The 5,871-nt window shown below is 45.5% G+C and overlaps 1 pseudogene; it reads left to right on the forward strand.

Moving 5' to 3' along the window:
• Positions 1-4,421: 4,421 nt before the first annotated feature.
• LOC128846003 (olfactory receptor 6M1-like) lies at positions 4,422-5,435 on the forward strand (annotated as a pseudogene).
• The last annotated feature ends 436 nt before the right edge of the window (positions 5,436-5,871 follow it).

Consider the following 5,871-nt stretch of genomic DNA (forward strand, 5'->3'; position numbering starts at 1 on the left):
CATTGTGGCATGTTAGAAAAGTTCCCGTTCGCATGCTTATCTTCAACCTTGCAAGCTAAGACGTAGTAGGCTTCTCCCTCCCCCTTCCCCCTCCTTGTCACTACTGTTTTTGCTAGTGTGAGCGAAACTGCAGCTGTCTGCTAAAAAGCTATCCGTTACATATTCTGCTTCAGCATTTAGGCTGTTAGCATGGAGGCTGGTTAAAGTTCACAAGATGGAGTTACTGTGGCTCACTTAGACCCGGAGCAGGGGAATTTCATCGGCACTTATGGCCTTCCACCCACCCCGAGTTACCTGGTAGCTATGCCTAGTGATACCAACAAGGAGGACGGAGTTATCGATCCAATCTGGTTGTTTGTTGTGTGGGAGATGTGTCATTATTCCACCACCACTGAGATCACAGATGTTAGAACAGGTACATTCCAGGTCACTGTGGAATAGTGCGCATGAAGGAAATTGCACGAAGCTATTTTTGGTGGCCTGGATTGGACAGTGCTATTGAAGAGAAGGCAAAAGCTTGTATGTCATGTCAGGGTATGAGAAATGCACCTCAGTGGGCACCCCTACACCCATGGGACTGACCTGAAAACCTGTGGCAACATATGCACGTTGACTTCGCTGGCCCCCTTGAAGGAAGCATGTTCTTGGTGGTAGTAGATGCCCATTCTAAATGGCCAGAAGTCTCTATAATGCAGGCCACTACTGCAGAGAGTACTATCCAAAAACTACGGGGACTCTTTAGTCGTTTTGGTCTGCCAGAACAACTTGTGAGCGACAACAGACCGCAGTTCGTCTCTCAGAAGTTTCAAAATTTTATGAAGGCAAATGGGATACACTACATCACTTCAGCACCATATCATCCATCTACCAATGGATTAGCTGAAAGATTTGTGCAGACAATGAAACATGCTTTGAAATCGGCAAGGGGACAACACTCCATTCAAAAGCGTCTGGATATCTTCTTACTATCCTACAGAAACACACCTCATGCTACAACCAAGGCATCCCCGGCCTTTCTAATGATGGGATGACAGCTGCGCACTTGCTTTGATCTACTGAAACCTTCTGAACCCCGACAAATTGTGCAATGTCAGCAGCAATATCAAGTCATCAGACAGGGCACCCAGAGCAAAAGACCGAACCTTTAGCTCGGGACAGCCAGTTTTGGCTCGGAATTATACTTCTGGAGCTAAATAGGTCCCTGCCATGATCATCACTCAAACAGGACCAGTTTCCTACACAGTTCGGACTGCAGAGAATCTCATCTGGCGGCAACATGTAGATCAGCTGTTGCCAGGTCATGCCAGTCCTCAGGACACATTTTCAGTTGAGTTGTCTGACTTCACCTCTTCTGACGAGACACCGAATCAAGAATCAGCTGTTCCTGACTGTTCTCCTCCATTACTGTCGGCGACTGAGATACCCCTTTGCCCAGCACGAGCTGATACCACCACCTCACCCATTTGCACTGCAAACCCTGAGCCCATTGTCAGGCATGCGCCCATGGTACTTTCGGGTGCAACAACACCAGAAGTTCGCCGTAATCCACCTAGAGAAAGAAGACCTCCTCAATGGCTGGATCTTTAGCTAGGGCGAACCCATGGTTTTGGGGCAAAATAATCCCCAGTGTTTAGCCGGGAATGGAGGCAGTCTACCCTCCTAGTTTAGTGTTTGTTTTATTTAGGGGATGTTCTTATTAAGGGGGGAGGAATATGTTGCGTATTTGGTTGTAGTGGTTTTTGTTCCTATGGCAACTGAGTTAGATTATTAGGGGATAGCCCAGGCAGCTTCGACTGGTCAGGTCAGCTCTGTGTTTGTAAATTAATGGTAGCTTTGTTAGCTTGCTGCTTTCTTGCCTCAAGTGATTTCTACCTAAACCAGCTTCCCCCAAGGATATAACAACTTTCTTTGCTGTTGCCTCTGGGGAGCTAATATCTGACTGATTACCCAACTTACAGCATGTTTTAGTTACAACCATGCAACACAATTTTCATAACTTTATATGCATTAATAAGAACAGGAGTACTTGTGGCACCTTAGAGACTAACAGATTTATTTCAGCATAAAATTAAATAAAATAAATTTCAGCTGAAATAAATCGGTTAGTCTCTAAGGTGCCACAAGTACTCCGGTTCTTTTTGCGGATACAGACTAACATGGCTGTTACTTTGAAACCTGTCAATATGCATTAATGATATATATATATATGGATAGAGAGATAACTTTCAGCATATCATAACCTTTCCCCTGATACCTTACAAGGCCTGTTTTATATTTAAGATCACAATTATATAAAAATGAGGAATGTGGGGGTTACAGGACCCTTTCCCAAGGTATAGAACGTCACAGCAGCTTCTTCCCAATCCCCTTCATTAAATGGTTGGCCAATAACTTCTACCCTATAGCACAAAGGTTTGTATTATGATTGATTGGCAGCATCTCCACTATGTGAAAGACAAAAGAAGCCAATTCTGTCAATGGCTCATCTTCTCTATTCCCTGCTGAACTCATCTCAGGTAGGAGATATTGGTGTATTCCACAGGGGTATAAGAAAACAGCAGACGCGGATCATAGAGCAGTAGCTAGAGGTTCAAGACTTTGAACCAATGTAGGAGTTCAACTCGGCTGTCTTTTGATTTCATAATGTAAGTGGGACTTTGGATTACTGTTCTAATGTGGAACCAGGACTCTTTCCTACATGGCACCCTTAAGAGTTAAGAAAATCAACAGAATGATTTAAATGCAGATACACTTTGGATAATGATGGCTAAAGTAAGCATGGCAGCATTTAGTGTTTTGTACAATTCAGAAGAAAACACTACTAATCAGATAATAATAGTAGTAATAATAATAACAATACAACACTTTATTATTATTCATAATAATACCTTTGATTCAAGGATCTCAAAGAATACAGATTTTGGAGAAATATTACTACTACTACTTTATAAATAGGAAAACTAAGGCACAGAGGAGAGATGAGCTCACTGTCCGTGTGAGTGAGCATCAGGGAAAGGAAGGGTATCAAGGATTCCAGACTTACAGACCACTGCTGTAATCACCACTGAAAGTGATAGTAAGAACTATTTGATGTGTACGTCTCTAGTATATTAGTTCACTTGAATTGTGCTAATGCTTTTCAGTAGAATACTTTTGAGGGGATTGTTGACAGGTTTCAAAGAAAGATAGATCTTGTTTTTCTCTCCTAAGCCATATGTCAAATTAAAAAAATAATAAGATAGATGAGTGTGGAAAAGATACCTGATTTTGAAAACATAGCAAGGGGAATCCTAGGGTCACTGGGAAAAAAATTCATTTTTGACACAATCCCATTTCTGAGCAGGAATATTTTTCATTGAAACATTTCAACCATCTTTACTCTGCACTATGCCAGTGAGATGGATTATCCATGGCCTATTGCTATTTTTACTTAGTTTAAAGAACTTCCTTCAATGGCATAACCAGCTCAGGAATTTTTGGCATTCCCACTATCTTCATCTTTGAAAAGTGGTTCATGTGTAAGACTACATTTTAGTCACTGGTATTTTTACTAAAAGTCATGCACAGGTCACAGGCAGTAAACAAAAATTCATGGCCCGTGACCTGTCCATGACTTGTACTATATAGCCCTAACTAAAACTTGGGCCGGGGTCTGCAGGTGCTCTGGGGGGGCACCACGGGTGTTGGGGGTGGGTGGCCTAAGACCACCGCTGGCGCTGGTGGGGAGGGCGGGGGCGGTGTGCAGCCCAGGAACCCTGCTGGTGCTGGGATGGGGGAGGGGGTTGTAGAGGTTGGCAGGCTCCCTACCCAGCTCCATTCAGCTTCCCGGAAGCAGCCAGAATGTCCCTACAGCTCGTAGGGGGAGGGAAGGACAGGGGGGCTCTGCATGCTGCTCCCACCATGAGCTCTGGCACTGCAGCTCCCATTGACCAGGAACCACAGCCAATCGGAGCTATGGAGGTGGTGCCTGCAAGCATGAGCAGCACACTGAGCCCCCTGGCTCTCCACCTAGGAGCTTCAGAGACATGCTGGCTGCTTCCAGGGAGCCCCCCCCTCTGAGGTAAGCGCCGCCCCACACCACAGCCCCCTGACCCAGCCTTAAGCCCCCTCCCATACCCAAACAGCTGCGGAAAGTCACAGAATCTGTGACTTCTGTGACCTCCATGACAGACATACAGCCTTATTCATGTGCCACTGAGGTCAACAGGAGTAGAGTTAGGTCAATGTGGGGCACTTCTGAAGATATCACCACTAGGTTTCTCAAGCTGGGTGCCCAAATAGTGAGACCCTCAAAGATACCCAGGGGATGTAGCTGCCCAGTGGTGTCTAAACTTGAGCACACAGAGACAAAACTTTGTGGACATTTGTGAACCATGTGCCAGTAACTGATTGTCTCTGCTGTATTGCTCAGGTATAAAAACATGAAGATGGTGAATCAGACCATGGTTAGTGCATTTATCCTGGTGGGTTTCCCCAACCCTCAAGAAGTGGGGATCATCCTCTTCTTTGTATTCCTGGCATTCTTTGTGATGATACTCATGGGGAACGTCCTCATCATCATGCTGATATGCACTGATTGCCACCTTCGGATGCCCATGCACTTCTTCCTCATCCACCTGTCGCTCATTGAGATCCTCATGACCATCTCCATAATGCCCAAAATGATGTGGAACTTTCTTTCAGTGAGAAAAACAATCTCATTCTCCAGCTGCCTGGCCCCATCCTACTTCTATTTCTTGCTGGGCTGCACGGAATACATACTCCTCGCTGTGATGTCCTATGACCGATACATGGCCATCTGTTTCCTCTTGCATTATGCCACCATAAAGAGCGGAAAGGTTTGCCTCTTGCTGGTGGTTTGTTCATGGATGGGGGGATTCCTGGCTGTATTCGTAACAACTGCTATGAAAGCCGGGCTACCCTTCTGTGGGCCCAACATTATCAACCTCTTCTTCTGAGACAGCGCCCCCTTGCTGCATCTCACCTGCACCGACATACGCCTCATCAAACTGGTTGACTTTTTGATGTCAGCGTTTGTGGCACTTGGCACGTTGCTGCCCACAGTTGTCTCCTACGTCTGCATCCTAGCCACCATCATGAAGATCCTATCCACCAAGGGCAGGATCAAAGCCTTCTCCACCTGTTCTTACAATTTCACCATCATCACCATTGGCTACAGGACCTCCATATTCATCTACGTCAGGCCCTTTCAAGACCATTCCATAAGCCTTAACAAAGTGGCATCCTTGCTGACCACAGTGGTGACTCCCATGCTCAATCCATTCATATTCAGCCTCAGGAACCAAGAAGTCAAGGAGGTCTTGAGGGACTCCATTGCAAAGTGCTTTCCTTTGCAAAAGACACCAGACTCTGATTTGAGAATTGTGTTGAAGAACATATTTGAAAAGAATGACTGGATGAGAAGCTGGATATGAGTAAGCAGTGTGCCCTTGTTGCCAAGAAGGCTAACGGCATATTGGGCTGCTTTAGTAGGAGCATTGCCAATAGTTTGAGGGAAGTGATTATTCCCATCTATTCGGCACTAATGAGGTCATATCTGGAGTATTGCATCCAGTTTGGGGGCCCCCACTACAGAAATGATGTGAACAAATTGGAAAGAGACCAGCGGAGGGCAACAAAAATGATCAGGAGGCTGGAGCACATGACTTAGGAGGAGAGGCTGAGGGAACTGGGCTTGTTTAGTCTTCAGAAGAAAAGAGTGAGAGGGGATTTGATAGCAGCCTTCAACTACCTGAAGATGGAGCTCGGCTGTTCTCAGTGGAGGCAGATGACAGAACAAGGAGCAATGCTCTCAAGTTGCAGTGGGGGAGGTCCAGGTTGGATAATAGGAAAAACTATTTCACTAGGAGG

The sequence above is a fragment of the Malaclemys terrapin genome, chromosome 12, assembly GCF_027887155.1.
Source record: "Malaclemys terrapin pileata isolate rMalTer1 chromosome 12, rMalTer1.hap1, whole genome shotgun sequence".
In the NCBI taxonomy this organism is placed as follows: Eukaryota; Metazoa; Chordata; order Testudines; family Emydidae; genus Malaclemys; species Malaclemys terrapin.